This window comes from Poeciliopsis prolifica, unplaced genomic scaffold (assembly GCF_027474105.1).
Source record: "Poeciliopsis prolifica strain line A6 unplaced genomic scaffold, Auburn_PproV2 SCAFFOLD003, whole genome shotgun sequence".
Lineage (NCBI taxonomy): Eukaryota > Metazoa > Chordata > Actinopteri > Cyprinodontiformes > Poeciliidae > Poeciliopsis > Poeciliopsis prolifica.
The window spans coordinates 15,649,507-15,668,791 of NW_026562378.1; the positions used below are offsets into that span (position 1 = coordinate 15,649,507).

General features: G+C 36.1%; 1 long non-coding RNA gene across 1 annotated transcript; it reads left to right on the plus strand.

Annotated features, from left to right (window-relative positions):
* The first annotated feature begins 351 nt into the window (after nt 1–351).
* Nucleotides 352–2,989, plus strand: LOC129352550 (uncharacterized). Its single transcript, XR_008604889.1, has 4 exons — nt 352–525; nt 1,491–1,574; nt 2,150–2,240; nt 2,402–2,989. It is a non-coding gene; the product is annotated as an uncharacterized LOC129352550 (long non-coding RNA).
* The last annotated feature ends 16,296 nt before the right edge of the window (nt 2,990–19,285 follow it).

Genomic DNA, 19,285 nt, shown 5'->3' on the forward strand with positions numbered 1-19,285 from the left:
ATATATATATATATATATATATATATATATATACTTATATATATATTATATATATATAATATATATATATATATATATATATAAGTATATATAAGTATATATATATATAATATATATATATATATATATATATATATATAGATATATATAGATATATATATATATATATATATATATATCTATATATATATATATATATATATATATATATATATATATATGTTTTTTTTAAACATATATATATATATATATATATATATATATATATATATATATATATATATATATATATGTTTTTTTTTATTTTATTCAATATCAATATTTGTCAAAGTTAATCTAATAAAAAAAAAACACAGTGACGTCAGTTCCAAAGCGCTATTGTGTCAGACTCATCTCCCGCTGAAGAGGATCCAGCGACATCAAGAGATTACGGAAAATCACGCGAGATAACTGGCTCGCACCTTGTTGGGTTTTTTCAAGGGCAGAGGGGAGATTCCTGGCGTGCATCTACTTAATTTGAAGAAGGTAAGAGTCAAACAATTTTCATCTAAATCCATATAAAAATATGTAACTTAAAATTTCTCTACCATTTGCACCATTTTCTACTTGTTCCATACTTGTGTCACATTATTTCATGTTCTGTAGATTAAGTCGGTTAGGTTAAGGCAGATAGCTTTTTGTTTACATTTATCGCCGCACCATGTTAGGTACATTCTGTGCGAAAAAACTCTGCAGAGCCATATGTAGTGTAAGGGTCACAAAGCTGCTGCCAGAGACACAAATGGACCCCGGAAATGTCACAGTTTTGCTCCTCCTGAGCTCCCTGGAGGTTTAGTGGATTTTTAACACACTGATCTAACATCAGTCTATTTCTAACTATTTTAATTCTATTTCAGTAATGTTACTATGGAGGTAAATGTAGATGCACACACACACACTTTGGTACCTTTCTATCATCATCGAGATTCTTAATTAATTATGGTAATAAAAAGTCCTACATTTCAGTCGGTGAAACCTGCAGAAAGCATTGCTTTCTGAGCTTTGTTAAATGTTCATAAAATACCTGTTAGTTATGGATTTCTAGTATATTTTGTCAGGCTAAAACTCAATGGATTATCCATTATTACAGACTTGAGCTTTCTATTTTTTTTTCTTTAAAATACATATTCCTCTGCTGTAAAGATGTTGGGGTTTTTTGGACTCTTCTTTGTTGTCCCCAAATAATTGTAGCTCAGAAACAATATTGAAGTTCATTGGTTTAATTTTGAAATGTTGATGTTTTTGTGTTGATTGTTTGTGCTCATTTTGACCTTTGTTACTATTGCTTTCTACCATGTTCAATTCACCATTGTTCTGCACATATGTGCTTGCATACAAGTGTCCAGTGGTTATATTCATGAGGCATTCAAGGGACTTGTACTAAAAGATACAACTCAGTTCAGTATGAATTGCATATTTTAATGGCTGAAAATATATCTGATCTCTTTCAGAACATCACCTGTCTGTAATCCACCTGCGTAAGTACTGGTCAAGGGGCTCATCGGCTATCAAGTTATAGATTTCAGTGGCTAATAGTAAGTTTTGCCAGATCTAAAGTGACTGAATGTAGTGTTAGAGAGCTTATAGAGCTAGAGTTCAGCTAAACATTTATTTGGCCAGTCTGTTTTATTTGTCTTTATTTGCGTGGGGATGTGGAAATGTAAGGAGTGTAGTCTCTCTCTGTCTCGTAGATATGACCTGTTAAAACATTTTACACTTAAACACCGGCATATGCGACGTTATCCATGCCCACACATAGACTGTCCATGTACTTGTAAGACATGGAATGCTTTGCATATTCATTTAAGTAGAAGGATATAGACTGTGTTGACCATTCTGTACTTTTCACATATTTCTTTGGTGATATATTCATGTCTTTATTTAAACCTCTAACAGCTTCAGTTAGATGTTTAAATGAGATGTTAAACTCCATTTTAGTCATGGCATAATGAAGGGATACTAACAATTTTAAATATCTTTCAAATAGACTGCAAGCCACTGATCACTTTTGTTGTCACTTCCTTTGAATGTAGCTATGTTTTCAAGTGTGTGAACCTATACTGCTGGAGTTTTGAGATTGTTCTCATTGTTTTTTGATCTGCATATTTAGGAAGACACTGCTGAGGTCAGACGAGAGTGCATCCTCAAAGGTCTGTGTGTACCTAAATGAAGATCCAGAGAAGCTGGTGAGGGAGTACATGGTATGTTAAATTCTCTTTGTGTTTACAATAGAACTCCTAAGAGTTGTTAAAATACTTTCACCAACTAAGGTCCATGAGTGACTCAATCAATGTCAATCTTAATTTATTTATTTAATTACATGTGAATTGTCTCCCCCAATACCCTTCCCTAACTCCCTTAGGACGTTGATGAATGCGCAGAAATGGCCAAAGCCGAGGCTGTCCTCGGAATCGTCATTTGAGCAGAGGGTGCAGAGGCTGCCGATGCACATCTGGATGTTGGGATTGTCCTGGAGGAGGTGGAAGTTATGAACAGCTTGGACAGTGTATCTTCTGCAATAGTGATGCTGCTGGGACTAATCTATGCACTAAACTTGAGCTACCCTCAAGTTTAGTGCGTTCAGCACTCAACTTGCTCAGTAACTCAAGCATACCTTTGAAGTAATACAGAAAATAATAATGAAATTGGATGGAAAGAACTTATCAAAGAAAGCACAAGTTCTCAATATGAAACTCGCTGCTAAGTTGAGCAAAGTTTCACATGGAAAATGAGTGTTTAAAGTCTGCAGTAGAAAAGATTTATATTGTTACAGTTCTCTAAGTTGAGCAACTATACTGACATGTTTTATGTTGTAAAGAATTGGCTGGGAAATGAAACTGTAACCTTTTTGTAGTTGTTTTTTTATTTCAATGTCCAACTCAGCTGTGTTTTGTGCTGTGTAAAAAAACGATGTATAACAATTCTGAAAATACAATTGTGTTGTACCTTTTCTAATTGTTGAGTGTTCTTCCTACACTTTCACCTAGTGCTATCTTAAAATGCTTGATTAACGCTTGAAAATATGTCTTTGAATTAACGTCATAAAATAATGGAAAGGATTCCCACACGATTAACTAGCTGTCTTTTAGCATGAAGCATATTTGTTGAGCTAACTTGCTTTTAGTGAGTTGGACCTACTGAATCAGGTAGTGTGAAGGTACCACTGTAAAATAAGGTGGTTTCAACTAGATTTACATTCATCTTAATGAAGTTACATCAATGATTTGGTCCTAAACATTGCAGATTAGTTGGGCGGGCTGTATTGCACTACACTGGGTCATGCTATAGTAACTGAGTTAAAGGAACCTTTAAAACATATGTTGAGCCAACACATTTCATTTGAATTTGAATAACCTTAATGAATGGAGTTGAGCCAACTCATTTGATTTACAATCATCCATTGCCTTACCATAATTCTGGTTAAGCCAACATATTTGGTTTAAATTAGAACAACCTTAATGAATTATGTTTTGCCAACTCATTTTATTTATATAAGAATAACCACAATATATTACGTTGAGCCAACATGTTTGATTTAGAATCACCCATTGAATCACCATTGTAACAAGTGGAGCCAACACATTTGCTTTACATTGGAATAATCTTAATAAATTAGGTTGACCTAACACATTTGCTTTAAATAGGAGTAACACAAGTACATGGTGCTGAAATAAAGCAAAGTAATCAGGTGGAAATCCTTTCCATAATTTTTTTATGTTCATCCAATGACTTATTTTTTTCAGTGTACATGGCTTATGGCAAATTGCTAGCAGAACTTCTAGGGGTTTCTTTAAACATTGTCTTTTTTTTCATGCCATTTCTGTAGTTTCTGAGTGATAACTGTAGACTCCACCACTTAAGCTGTAAATCTCTGCACGTCCTCCAGAGTTTCACAAATGGTATGTTTTCCTTCATCTTGTAATATTTTGATGAAGGTTTTAAATAGTGCCATGTGTCGTTCAAAACTTGAGATATCGTTCTTTAGCATTATTCTGCTTTGATATTTCCCACAGCCTAGCACCTAATCTGTCATGTTTTTTTATTTTCATGATGCTAACAGTGCTTCGGGGCATTTGAGCAAAAGGGGCAAAATGTTTTTAAAAAGCACTTGTTTGAAATCTATTTTCTTGTCAAATATAATATGTGTACCAAATAGAAAATTCTTCCAAAATATAGTGGTTGGTAGGTGTAATATGATTAAATAAAATTTAGCTGGGGACAGAATTATGAGTTAATTTCAAATAATGATTACAGGAATTTTAACGTGTTATGAATTACAGTACGTTTAATTGCATTTTGTTTTTCTACACAAATTTATAATGTGGAACCTTTGTATTGTGTTTTCCCATAAATCTGATGCACGACAGCAGTGGCCGACAGAACCACTTATGTTAGTCCAGAATAAATATCTTTGTTGTTGAGCTCATGTCTATGTCTGTTTATTCAATAATCTGGTAGCAAAAAGACTTTTTGAACTGAAAATATTGCTTATTTCATTGCTTCAAGGTTTTTGATTAAAGTGTGAGTAATTGCAATTAATTAATTCCAGACTCTTCAATTAACTTGATTAAAAATGTTAATCGAGTCTCACCCCAAAACATAGCGCATATGGTCTAAATAATTGTGCCGCTCACTGTAATTTTCTAAAACATGGATTAAACATGCTACCCTTTTCAAAAGTACAGACTTTTGAACAGTAGAAAGCAAAAAGTACTTACCATAATGAACATTTATTTCAGGACTTCCTTGTATTAAACTCGCATGCCAATTTGTTTCACATCTGGATTGAATCGAGGACAAAGTTTCTGCTTGTTCTGTATCTATTTGATCTCGCCTCCTTGGCCCGTCTCTTCCAACCAACATCGCCCTGCCAGCCACATGCATTACCCTGATCCTCACAGAGGAATGTGATATTGATCGCTGAATCCCTGTGCTATGTGATGATTTTATGGCAGGCTGCAGAAGCTGTCAAGTCATCAGGTTTCTGTTGTTGGAGTGGTAGAAAACTCATACCCTCCTCAATAATGATGAATAATTGATGCTAGAAGCACTCATTACTTCACTCAGGCCTTGCCCTATCAACCTTGACTTGTTTACTGGCAGCTTGTTGTGGTTTTTGTTAAATCACCTGTTTATTTGTAGCAGTAGTAGTTTCTTCATAACTTTAGTCACTAATCAAAGGATTCCCTTGTCATTTTAAAAATGTAAGATGTCCATGAAAAAATGCTTCAGGTATATATTTTTTATTTCTATCGGGATGCTGCTAATGTGACAGTAATTTTGTAGTTAGCAAAAGCTATACATGTCTACCAAGTAACTTTTAACATTTAAATTCCATATGAAAGTTGGGCTCCTAACTTTGACAGAGAGGTCTGATGACTATGTAAGATTTTATAAACCTTGCCTGTTTTAACATAAAATTAGATATTGTAAAAGCAACATCTTTGTTAGAGCCTTAAATTTAGCTACAATGTAACATTATGAAAGACTTTTTGAGGATTACAAGTTGCTTCAAAGTGAAAATAATAGTCATAGCTGACTAGAATATCTCTCCTGATTTAACGTAGCAACAAACACCTTTCTTTCCAAGTGAAGCTATCAAGATTCATATCCACACTTACAACCACAAGTAAATGTTTTTTTTTTTTTTTTTCTGAAATCCATATCCTCGAAATCAAAAATAACCTTGTTATTGGACCAAATTGTTGGTGTGTCTTTATAAATGACCAAAAAGTACACGATGGTCACTGAAATAACTTGAAACTGACGAAAGTCATAATGAATAAAAATTAATTTAAACTTAACCAATTAAAATTACACATTGCTTTTGAATTGTGGTTCAACAAATCAAGAAAAAAAACAAACTCGTCAAATAGCCCTGGACATAAATGATGACAGTACGCACAGACCCTCAAGCATCTAAAAAATATGTTCAAAATTTTTATTCCATATTATTTTGTTCCTGTCTGTTGTTACAACCTTCAATATATCGAATTTCTTTTGATTTTTCAATCATATCATCTCAGGAAACAGTGTGTTTGATATATTCCCTAAAAAATAATGATTGAAATGTTGTAAGATAAGTGTTGCAATCTTACAAAGATTCATTTCATTTTCAGCAAGCCCAGGTCATTATCTGGGCTTGCTAAAAAAAAATTTCATTGATAGTAACAGCATGGTAATCTAAGTGGATGCAAATAAGAATTTGAAGAAAGTAATGGAAAAAATGACAAAGTAAATAAAGTGATGAAAAGGCCATGTCACATAATTATTATTGCAATCCAAACTGACGAACAGGAAATGATTTGTAGGACTTAGTGCCAGATAATGAGGAAAAACAGGATCCATGTCTCTTTATGCAGTGCATAATATCTGTTGTCAAGTTCAGATTGCTGTGGAATGCAGATATACATCTGTCTGTGACACAATAAGCTCAGAGATGGATCCTTTCTTGCCACAAACGGGAGCTCCCGGGCTCTACATCATTTCCCTTTATCTGTGGTAGACTTTCCCCTGGAGGACTCTCATTAACACTGCAGTGATGACTGACCCTGACTATGAGCTGCCTGATGGAGACACAGTGAAGGCCTCATGGAGGGTGAACCCAATGGGCAACAGAAGACAGTCGTGGACTTGAAAGAACAGGGAACACAGTGGGTGCAGAGATGCTCTCCAGCGGCCCTTTTAGTCCGTATCAGGTGTCATCACCGCATGCCAGAGTTTATATAGCATCAGACAACAAGTTGTGAGGAAATTTGATCCCTCTTAGAGGCGGCTGGTTGGCTTCCCTCGCACTCAGGCAGGCCGGTGGGCAGCCACCAAGACACGGTTTTCCCACTACTTTGGGTGTGCATTACCCCCTTAACAGTGCTGAACCATCTCTCCCTCACCTCTTGCCCCTGCAGTGTGAAGTCTGTCCAACAACTCTCAGGTTTCACAGGCACCGCGGGTAAAGCTCCCCGACGACAGCTCTGTCGGCAGTGTGTGAAGCGGGAAGGCGATCATCTGACACTGGCCGCTCCCTGGACATGATGTGTGTGGAATGCCCTGCAGGAAGAAAGGGACATTGCCACTTTTAAGAGGAGGACAGCGCTACTTCTGATACTCTGCTCATCTCTGCATGTAACACAATGCCTACCCATGAGTTCAGCACACATTAGGAACTCCCTTCACATTAGCTAAACTTGTGCTTCCTTCCTCAACCAGTCTGACTCCCTTGCACAGTGCCTTGCAGAAATACTTCAGAAACTTTTTTTTTCCAAGTTCCAACATAAAATAAAATGTATTTTATAGTAATTTCATGAGAAATGCTAGTGCACAATTGTGGAGCAGAAGGAAATGATACTTGGCTATCAAAGCTGCTGAATGATAACAGGAAGTCTTTTTGATCTTGGCCAGATTTTGTCTTGTAAAATAACAGAAGCTTGGTGAAATTGGATGAAGACAATCTATAAACAGAAAAAATAGATGCTTGACTAGATTAAAAAATGGACTGTGACTGGGCCATTCTAATGTTTGAGCATCCAAATCTCCTTAAGATTCACTGGAAAACTTTGTTCATGCTGAGATTAAATTACACACTGGTGTGCTCTGCTGACTCAATAGGAGAATTTTGAAGAAAATAGTTTCAGAGGATTTTATTTAGGGGTCTTAGTGTATAAGACAACAAAAAAAAAACTAAATGCAGATTCAGCCACACTTTTTAGATTTGTATTTGCAAATGGAAGTTTCTTTCCACTTCATAATTATGCATTACTGTGTGATGGTATATCTCATTAAATGAATGAATGAAGAAATTAGTGAAATGTTTCAAAATGCTCTGTATCAACTGTTTTGGTAAGTTTACTGATGGTAAAACATCTCAATTTGTTTTCTGAAAGACATTTTTTATTTTTTACAGTAACTCATGAACCTGTATTTAGAAAGAGACAAGACCGAGTCGCAGAAGAGGTGATTTGCAGACACTTGTCTCCATTGGCAACTTGGTAGAAACAAACAGAAGCCCAAACTACGATTACAGTGGTTTTGAAACAAAGAGATAAAAGCATGATGGAGCAGAGAGATTGCTCAGAGTACAATTGTCTGGAAGATAATGAAAGAATGATTTAAGGTTTCTAAGGTTATTTCTGGAAATTATACTAATGGGAATAAAAGCCTGTTTTTGTGGGTATGGTGGGGTGATCATGAAGATTTCATAAAGGCCTTCAGTGAGTCGAGACAAAAAAAAAAAATCAATCTGGACACTTGATTCACACACCATGAATCAGATTTTATTGTAGAGTGAAATAAAAGTTTCATGATTCCTCCCTGGAAATGAGTTTATCCTGGAAAGCTCCGAACAGTTACGCTATTGGTCCTCTGTGAAGCATGTCCCAGATGTGGGAGATGGATGAGCTTGATTTGTTTCTCTTTTTTTTTCTCATGTGGGAATAATTCTTCTTCTGACAGAAAAAATAACCTATCTCCTTCCCAGGAAAAGTCTCTGTGCAAAAAAAATGTTTAGAATCAATGAATTAGTTTTACTTTCGTTAAATGATTATTTCCTATTTTTGTTCACATTTTATCAGGTAAAGAAATATCTATGACAAAAAATGTAAATAGTTTACCAAATCCATCCAGAGATCCAATATCTTCCTAAGCAACCTTTCATGTTTGGCAGCATCTCAGACAGGAAATGTGGTGGTGGAGCTATTGTAAATACTTCATTAAAAAGGTTTACACATGGAGGTGAGAGTTATGGGTTTACTCAATGTGAGATTATTAATGAGCACACTGGAACATTGTGGTGAGGTGATACATTATCCTTCTAAAATATTTGTCCCTACTTTCCTCTGCAGCCTTCTTTTTGAATACACTGTGCCCATCTGGCTTAAATTAAACTCCAACACACAAGTGACTGAGTTCAGAAAAATCCAGAAATACTGAAGAAGCTGCACGAGATTTACCTAATCATTGATCAATCTTCAGTAACATCTATTTTCATACTGCCGGAATCGAGAATAAAAGCTGCATTCTCTGTCCACATGAATAGATTTGAAGATATTTATAGTATACAAAGTTCAATTCTAATTTGTAATTTCTGAAGGTGTGTATGGATTCTCTCCACTCTTGGATATTATCCACAGACTAAACAAATCAACTACACTGGGCCTTCAGTCTATTGTAAATTTTGAAGTCTGTTTTGGACAATTAACTTTAAGCAGGATCATCTTCTTTTCACTTAGCTTTTTTTAATGGTCCATTGTTCATCTCCAGTTTTTTTACTCTACTTTCTGCTTCTTCTTCAGACAAAGTCCTTGCTTAGTGTGCCTAAAGCAAGGGCCATCTCCAGAAAGATTTATATTTAGTAGTGGCCACTGAGGCACCCATTTGATGGCAATGCAACCCTCCCAAAAATAACTGAACTGTTTCTTTACCATGATAGACCAGAGCACCTTTTGCATTAATGTGGTTGAGGCCCAAATCCATCTGTTGAACTCCTTTTGAGTCCCAACCTGGGGAAAGTTGCCCACTCGTTTCACGCTGAGAACAAAAGTTTATGACTTTGAGAAACTGACTTTCGTTCCAAAAAGCAAATGTGCAATAAGTAGATGTGAAAGAGGAAATGTTTCATATAAAAATGTGGTTAAAAACCCCTTACCTGTCACCCACTAAACATTTACATGATAGTCTAGGGCTCCAAGAAGTCAGGTGTTTCCTCATGACTGTTAAGGGATTAAATAGTCAAAAAGAAAAGTCTAACATTTAAAATCGTTTGTACATAGGTCACATTTTTTACGTATTGACTATTCAACCTTCAACAGGTGTAAAATATGTTGATGGAGTTCCAGTATTTGGAAGGGTTCCAGGTGCTGCACACATGGCTCCAAACCACTCCTGTGCATGTGAAAGATCATGGTGTGAAAATGCCCAGAGAACCACATCTACACAAGCAAAGATAAAACCCTGTTTCTCAAATCCGCACATATTGAAATTCAGTCAATGAGCCCCACACAAGGTATTAGTGATAATTTGTATCACTGGGCCAGTTTCACTGGGAACAAATTCTGCTCTGTGATCACATACTTACCCGAAGAAACCAATTTGATTATATTAGCTTGAAATAGAGACACTTGTAGCTTAATTCTGTCCAAAGACAATAGAGCCTTGAAGCTTACATTCCCAGAGTCTCTACTTGTTATCTGGCATCACCACAGTAACAACAATACTCAAGAAAGTAAGTGGATTAATCCAATAAGCTATAGCTGGAAGCTAAAATGGCATTGTTACCTAAACAGATAATTGTCATGTTGGCTAACATTAATCCACTACATTTAACTTTTAGATGAAAAAAAATAGCCTAATGAAATAAAAGTTCTGTCAGTATGCAGAACTTACTTTCAAAAGTATTGCAAGTATCAACTTCATCATTTCAAAATGCCAGGGTTTGGCCTTCATGTAAAAACATGGCTAAAATGCAAATTTAACACTGGAGTTATATTTACTTCCACTCTCAAGGAAAGTCTTCCCTTTTACTAGACTTCACCAGACTTCTAATAAAAGCTAATCATTTTGAATCTATCTTTTCCTCATAAAAAACTGATTTACATATTTAACAGTACAACATACAACGTTACTTACAAGTCGAAAGTTTTGCCTCGTATACAACAGGCATCAATTATTTTAGATCATAAACAGAAAAAAGGGTAAAAAGACTTTTATGAAGCCTTTTTTCTGCAGCATTTTGAATGAGCTTCAATTTCATCATAGAACCTAACCTTATATGTTACCTTATTGCTGCAGAATGAATATAATATAAAAGTTTCACTATTTCAATGGAATGATAAACTTTTTCATAATATTCTAATTTTTTGACCAGGACCTATATTTGATCACAAATCAATATCAAAAGACATTCCTCAATCTAAAGAATACATACTGCTGTGAATTACAGAATAATTACAACATATTTATATGCACTATGTTCATATTCAACGACTTAAAACATGTGGTCTGGTGAAAATATCCTGTTAGCAAGTATCAAATAAAGTTTTCATTCTGTCAACATTTAGGTATTTTTTTTCTATTGGTCTGACATAATTTTCAAATCTTAAATATTATGTTTTCATTTGCTGCAGAAAGTTAAAACATTTTTAAAACAACTGAATTTGTAAATACTGAAACAGTTTACTGAAGTAACCATGGGAACAAACGCATGAACCGGTGCCAAGATGGGTCATGCGTAACAACATTGCGTGTCATGTTCGCCTGTGGACGCTACGTCTGCATCTGGATCCCACCCAAATACTGCAGAGATAAGAGATCTGAGGAAATCAAAACATGAGCAGATCAAATCTCTCTCTTTAGTCTGTCAGCTTTACCAGAAGGACGACAGATAAGTCCGGTCCATCATGCATACCTTGAAAGGCAAAAACATCTGTGAGCTGTCTGTCTCGTTGGGAGGCTTTTTTACAGCTTTCCTGCTTCTTAGAGAATAAAGTTTGAGTGAACACAGTAGGACACAGTCAACATGGCAGCATGAGAACATAAGCCCTGAAAAACTAAAACATTCATTTATTTTCACATGCAACTTTCTGAAAAGTTGGTGATTTTGACGTATTCTGTAACTTCCCCCGAACAAATATAAAGGCAGCACTGACATCCCAATTGGATCAACTCTGTCAGCATGAAAGAGGAATGCGTGAAAGCATATCTGGGTGCTTCGAATGTTATCCAGGAGATCTAACTCAAATACCCCCATCCCCTTCGTGCAGTAACAAAGGGATGCTTGGCTGATAATCTGTATTCTGTGCACTGACAGTGAAAGGGAGGGGGAAAGTCTAAGTGAGTTACAAACAGCAGGGGCATCTTCAGCAGCTGTTAGATGTGTTTTCTTAGGGTTTGAGACTGACTTTTGTTTGAAGTGGGAGATAGGAAAGAGAAAACGTTGAGAGCCCAATGACATCTATGAGGTAAATAGCGTGCAGAACGAAAGGCAAAACATCAAGGACATGGTTGTCATGATACATGATGGCTGCAATCAGTTGTTAAATGCACCATAATCTAAATATCGTGAGACCTCAACCCAAACCTTTGTTGCATTGAAACATGGCCCTAAGCATCCTTGGTACCAGGACTGCTTTCAGATCATTGCTAATCATCTAATTAGAGATATTTTGTACGGGTTTCCTTCATACTCACAGTCCTGACATTTGGTATATAGTTTCTGTTCATGTCATTCAGGGAAAAAGGAAATATGGAGCTAGGACAATTTCAGTTATATTTCTAAAACTCTACTAACATTCTGAGAAAGTAAAGATTGCATTTATTTGTTTTATTCCAAATTCTAAAAATGAGAGACCAAGGCACACGCATATAAGGGAACATATGGTTCATCAAATGTACTGCAGATTACAAGGAGGACACATGTATTGTATCTTGAAATAAGAATAGGTATGCACTTTCTTGGCTGGGATGCTAACATTGTTATTTCTTAAAAAACCCATATTGAGGGTGAATTCTGAAAAGAACAGTGAAGTTTTTCCTTAGTGATGTAAAAAATCTCATTGCCATTTATTACCACTGCTTGATTTCAGTTTTTGTCACTGGAAATGGCACCACCTGTTATTTGGCATAGGCACAATAACATTTTCCACCTAGGATCAAAAAAATGATGAAGCATTTAATCCACAATCAAAGAAGAACTCCAGAGAAGCTTTGGAAATTAGTAGAAAAATGCTGCTAGAATAAAACTTCAGAAGTTCTTCAAAACACTTGAGAAATATTGCTGCAAAAAGGAAACTTAATGAATCATTTTTAACTTTTATTTTTGATTTTGCGCAGCCTTTAGATGCAAAGAATAAATAGTGTTCCACGAACATGATCCATTTTGTTCCAAAATGCAACATATGAACTAGTTTTTAGCACCTTTAAACAACAAATGCAAAGTCTTTGAAGCTTTGATCTATGTAAATAACCTTTTACAAGGAATGCTTTTTTTCAGAGTGGATGTACTGCTAGCATAGGCCTCAATGATGTTATCCAGTTCACAAGAGATTTACATCAAAGCTGAGCAATAGCTGCCAGAGACAGGACTGATCTCAATGTCAAGATAAAAAGTCACCTTCAAATGACAGGAAGATCTCTGAGAGCAGAGTAAGTCATCATTTGACGAATGGATGCAGGGTCGTGGGAACTATCTGTCAGTAATGAGAGGATATTTCAAAACTATAAAAACATCATCAGATGCTTTGACACTAAGCAGATAAAAAGCCAGAAGCTTTTAGGGTCGATCTATGAGTATCTATGTATAAATATGTGTAAGTAACTTCTAAAACTTTATCATTTCATAAAAGCTTCCCCATCTTGGTTACAGAGATTCTGACTTTACTTGAAAACTAAAAAGGCATGGAGTCACTTCTTTTGACATATGGAATACATATTTTTTTTTTTTTATTTTGGCAGGAGTGCACAGCTCTCACTCCTTTTTTGGCGTATGTGCTCTTTCTTGCAGCTATTTATTTTACGCTGTCACACAATGCCTTTGTTGCCCATTTTTCTTGGTGCAATGTCTATAAAGCACGACTCTGTAATGACAACACCACCATTCCTTGCCAATGAAATAAGTATTTCTTTTATGCACTGGGGATATAATACCTCTTTTGAGAAGAAAACAATATACATACGGCCATGCAGAGTTCACAGAACGGAAAAGTGACAAATCTAATAAAGCAGGGCCATTTCTGAAAAGTGACTTTTAATTCCACTCTTTCTCTCACAGTTGTTGAGATACTGAATAAACTGGCTGCTCTAATGCTAACTTTTAAAGCGAGCTCTCACATGCAGTTAAAATCATAGATGATTGTTGCCATGTGCAAGCACAGCGTCTCCCAAAAATATAGAAAAATAGTCATAACACTTGTTACACCTTGATTGTAACATATACCATAAAAACAATCTGCTCAAAAATGCATTAGACATGCTTCCATTGCAATAATTTCTTATTGTTGCTTAAAACATCATTTAATTGGTTCAGAAATTGGGTATAGACTTAGTTAATAACTTGTTTTTTGTAGTTTTTGCAGTTATTATAGCACATATACTGTTTGATCTTCTTTTTTGTTCATTTGTTGTTGTTTTTTTTAATAAACTTCAAATTATTTGACAAAATGCACCAATCAAACCATTCCTTTCTGATACTATTTTTTTTTTTTTATTTCAAGTCTGACCTGCAAAAAGAAAGTATTCTGGAACTTCATAAAATGTTCTCAAAACCAAGGTACAGTCTTGATTTTTATGAGCACAATCTACAGTCACAGCTTATGGTATTAAGTTTCATTATTTAGAGACTTTTTGTCTCTAAATAATGATTTTATATATTTCGTAAGTGGAAACCTCATCTCTTTTGGTGCCACAGTGAGTGACATGCACCCCTCAGACAGTGAGATGTCCAAGCCAAAGCACACAGAGACAAGGAAACATGGGGATTTTTCAAATAAAGTTCTGAGTTGTGGTTGAGATATGAAGCCAATTCCTGTGTAAATCTTAGGTCATTTTATGTGTAGAAGTCATTTTCTAAGAGTCTATTTGAAAGTTTAGATGCTAAACGCTCCCAATGTAACATTTAGTTAAGCAGAATGTTCCTTCATTCACTGTGTTGATGTTGATTTGGACCATAGACTTTCTTTCAGTTTAAGAAATGGAGGTTAAAACAGCTGTGGCGCTGAATCAATCTTGGCTGAGATTTGAAGTGAAGCAAATGCTCTACATTACCACATGTTATGTCAAAACACCCAGCCATAAAATGGTAGACCACCAGTTTAGACAAAACTTGTTGGATGTGTTAATTCTGGGCTCCAGTTAAAACTATGGTGAAACACTGAAACAAAAACTGAGACTGACAGGAGATTGGAGTTCAAGTCACAGGTTTTTTTCCCCCCTTCACACTGGGAAGTTTCATCCTTCAGTGAAAGATGTTTCATTTGTCAGAGAAAGATGAAAGGTGTTAAAAGACTGTGGCGCTCAAAAAACAAAAACAAGAAACAAATAAATCATGGATATGTTTGTCTCTACACGTGTTATCTGGACAAAACTCTCACTGTGTCTCTGCATGCTTGGCCCTCCAGCTGTCTGTCTGCCCTGGCTGTTGCGTCCCTGCAGCCTCATGCTCTGAAGATAAGGACAGAAAAGGAACAGAGATAAAAAAGAAGCCCAGACATGCACCCCCCAAAACCCCAGAGAGCCAACACTGATAGCACCATTCCAAACCTGATTTAGTGACTCTGACACTATGTAATTACCTTGTAAGTAGAGATAATTGTAATACGTATCAATCGGCAATTAGTATATACATGGGCTGAAGGCTCTCCTGGGGATTCTGCAACCGTGCAGGGGAGCTGCGGAGAACTGGTGCTCTGTGGAAGCTCTGTAATACCTGATGACAAGGTGTTGAAGCACAGCTGACAACGGCCATCTTTATCTCTCAATTCAGAAATCCATACAGCCATCCATTATCTAACATGGTTTTCCCTGCAGGGTCGCTAGGAGAGCTGGTGCCTATCTCCAGCAGTCTTTCCGAAATCATGTACTGACAAAAATAAACACTAGTCTAGGGATCAGATTTTAAACAATCTTAAATCGAGATGAGCATATTACTTATTTATTATTGTTAGCTGAAGTTATTAAGAGCCATTGTGGAAGGTCTGAAGATCTTCTTGCGATGCTGGATGTTTAGCAATTAGTTTGCAGTTGCAATTTGTCATAACATAAAAGCATTTCAATGATATAAAGATTTTTGCAAGGGATTCTATATATTCAGTTTCCACTAGTGAACAGAAAGCTGCCAAAGACTAGGGGGGTCAGGCAGTTCCCAGACTATACTGTTGCTACAGCACACTGCACACCGTAACCTTGTCATTGTTCCAAGTATTTTCTGACCCAATCTCCAAGTGCAGCCATATGGTAAGCTGTGCTATGGTTTAAGGCCAGGGCACATGGATGGTGCTCCTTTGGATAAAAGGTTTTGAAGGAGACAATTAGATGTGTTGGCAGGTAGCTGGGCTTTTCTACAGTAACAAGGTTTATCTTGGATTGCAACTCTGCCAGCCAGTGATTAGACTAAGGCATACCGAGGCAGTGTGACAGTACGGCCCACTAGGTGTCTGGGTTTTCAGCCATTGAAGCCCCTGGGGGTGCAGACGACTACAGAGCTCCTTCGTCTGAACAGGAAAGACCATCAGACCCCCAGCATGAACTAGAGATGACAGCCTGAAACTAATCTCTTGTTCTCCGGGCTAAGAGAAGGGATAGCTGAGCTAGCAGTGAGCAGTAGGACAGGGAAGAGTTTTTCCTTGTGCTGGTTCACATATGGAAAGCTCAGTATAACCTTTTCTTCTTCTAGGAAGCCAAGCCACGTTTGATCACCTCACAAGGGTCCCATCAATGCATAGTAGCAAAGAGTGGTGTGTACAAAGGATAAATATGTTTTTTTTCCAAATGACGAGAACATTCTGCAACAACACAGCAAAACTTTGTGTCTTCCTGAATGTTAACAATTGTCTATTGAACAGGTGAAAGCAGTTTGACTTCCAATAAAGCTGGTTATTTTTGGTGACTTCGCCATGTGATGTAGCTGTAAATCTAACAAGTCATTGCTTTTGTCAGTCCTGTAGGTGCGCTACAATTAATTTTTCTTTGAAGGAGATAAAGATTTAATTCACACAGTGTTAAAATAATAAACATTGCAAACAGCAAAGCTGTTCTTTGTTTTTCACTCATTACGTTTGAATAATTTTTTATTGATCATTCCACATTCCAGAGGAAGTCCCCTTAATCTCTCAATTCATTGACACCTTTAGCAAATTAGCAGTTAGTAGGTGAGTCAGAAATTTATTTTACAGTCTTGTTTGTTAACAATACCTGCATATACCTTCAAATATCCATGTACACTGACCCTAATGAGGGAATGACTGGAAGAGCCTCACAGCAACAACATCATTCATTCTCAGCCACTTCAATTTAGAATATCTGAGCTACTAGTCCAAATAAATAAAAAGTGAATAAATAATCCACTGAAAATCTTTCCTACCAAACCTGGAACTGCTAGAGGAAGCTGAGGAATAGATGAACTATGATTAATTTCTAAGCAATCATGTTGCTGTTGCCCAAAATGCCATTTTTAACTCTAAAATAATTAGCAAATCCTTCAAACTCCTGAATGGAACTGGTTATCCAGCTGCAAAATTTACAGAGCAGCTAGCACTGAGGAAACAAGAAATTGTGATTTTTACTCACTTCTATTCTGCATACAATGTGGCTCAAGCTCCTCAGGAATTTCTACAAAAAATAAAATGCCTATATGGTTGGTTGACACTGTCACCCGCTGCAGCATTACCTCAGTGAGTCAATATCTCAGGGTGAAATTTAATCCAACTCTCTGTTTTGGTCATTAGCTTAGACCAGCTGTAGAGTCCAAACAAAAATGACTTTGCTGCTGAATATCTCCATAAACAAATGCCTCATTACTCACTGTGTCATGTATGTTTGTTTCATGGCAGCTTTGTTAGGTGAAGAAGCACGCTAGCTCAGTGGGGACCTGGCCCCATTTCCAAGCTTAGAGTAAATACAGTTCTAAAAATTATACAAAATGTCAAACAATAAAAACACTGTTGGACAAATTCAGCATACCACGCTGGATTTTAGAACCTGTAGAGATCAGAACATTTTGAAAAGCTTATTTCTGATGTCGATTCTAAACTAACAAATCTTGTATCTTGAATCAATTTATCACTAATATTTTGAGATAGTGCTAAACGATGCATAATGTGGAATTTATGTTGTCACTTTAAACTGTTGCATGTCTGTAAAAACATATTTCACATAAATTAAACTGTAATTTTATTTGTCATGTTGTCTTGTCTTCTACATATAAAGAGTGCAATGATTCTTATTTAACGGGAGCAGCTGAACCCAGACCAAACCTCTGTTGAAACATGTTGAAATGATTTAATAGTAGCAATGCAGCCTTTTCCATAGAGCTGACATTTAAGAAGGATAGTCACAAAGTCAGAGTTGAATCCAAGATCCTCTTAGGCCAACATAATTTAATAGTTAAATGCCTGAACCACAGTAACCACTGGCTTTATTGCTCTAACTTAATTATTTTAATTTTATTTTAAAAATGGGAAATATGTTCCTGTGTCCAAACAAAGGCCTGTCAGTTTGTACTACAGGTTGTAACATAATCTGCAGATTGATTTCTTATTCAGAATCAAAGTTGTTGCTGTAGATTTTTGAAGTATAATTTTTTGTTTAAGTCTTCAGATATATGTAAAAAATAAAATAAAATAAAATAAAAAAAATAAAAGTTTAAATTTTATAGTTTTAGTTAATTTGGTCATTATTTTGATTCCTTTTCTCAATAGTGGGTCTGTCAGCGAGAAATGGATTGTTAAATCAATCAAACTTCAACAAGGGCTAATCGGTCAGTATGACAGTGAGTTCATCTTTAATTGGAAATATATAATTCTTTTTGAGAGATCAGTCGAGCGTAAAAGAAGAATGGGAAATAGAGCATGACCACCTCCTCAGTGGTTTCAATTTTGAATGGTATTTTTTGCAGCAGCTACAGCAGGCTCATGTGTCTGCCTAAGTTCATGCTTCTTGGGGAGAGATGCTCCCTAATAAAAATAAAAGCAAAGACCTGGTCATTTGGAATAATTTTCTTTGAATAGATGAGTTTAAAATGTAATTACCTGAGAAACAGAAATCAGACATATTGACATGAACCTAATCCACCAGAGCAGAGAAAGAACTTCATACCGATTGTGAAGCATGAAGTTCAAAGTGTAAAGTGTGGGCAAAGTGTAAAGTGTGGGGATGCTTTGCTGCACCAGAAACTGATCAGCTAACCATCATAAATACAACTCACCATATGTGCTGGAATGTATATATATTTTACTCTGAGTGGGGATAAGAGTTTTGCATATTACATTTTGAAAACTTTACGGTAAACATTATTGTAAATGTCATGAGGCACAGATGTTCAATCATCCATAATGTTGTCTAATGGGGTTGAAGTCAGGCCTACTTTTTGAAGTAGTATGAATCATAACCACAACCATTTTTCTGTTGTGTTTTAAAACTAAAGTCGCAACACAGAAACAATTCTCGTTTTATTTTGACGACAGAGAAAAAGTATCTGGTATTTCCAGGTAAACATGAACCCAGCTGTCCTCGACCTCCGACCTCCTGCTGCTGGATGAGTTCG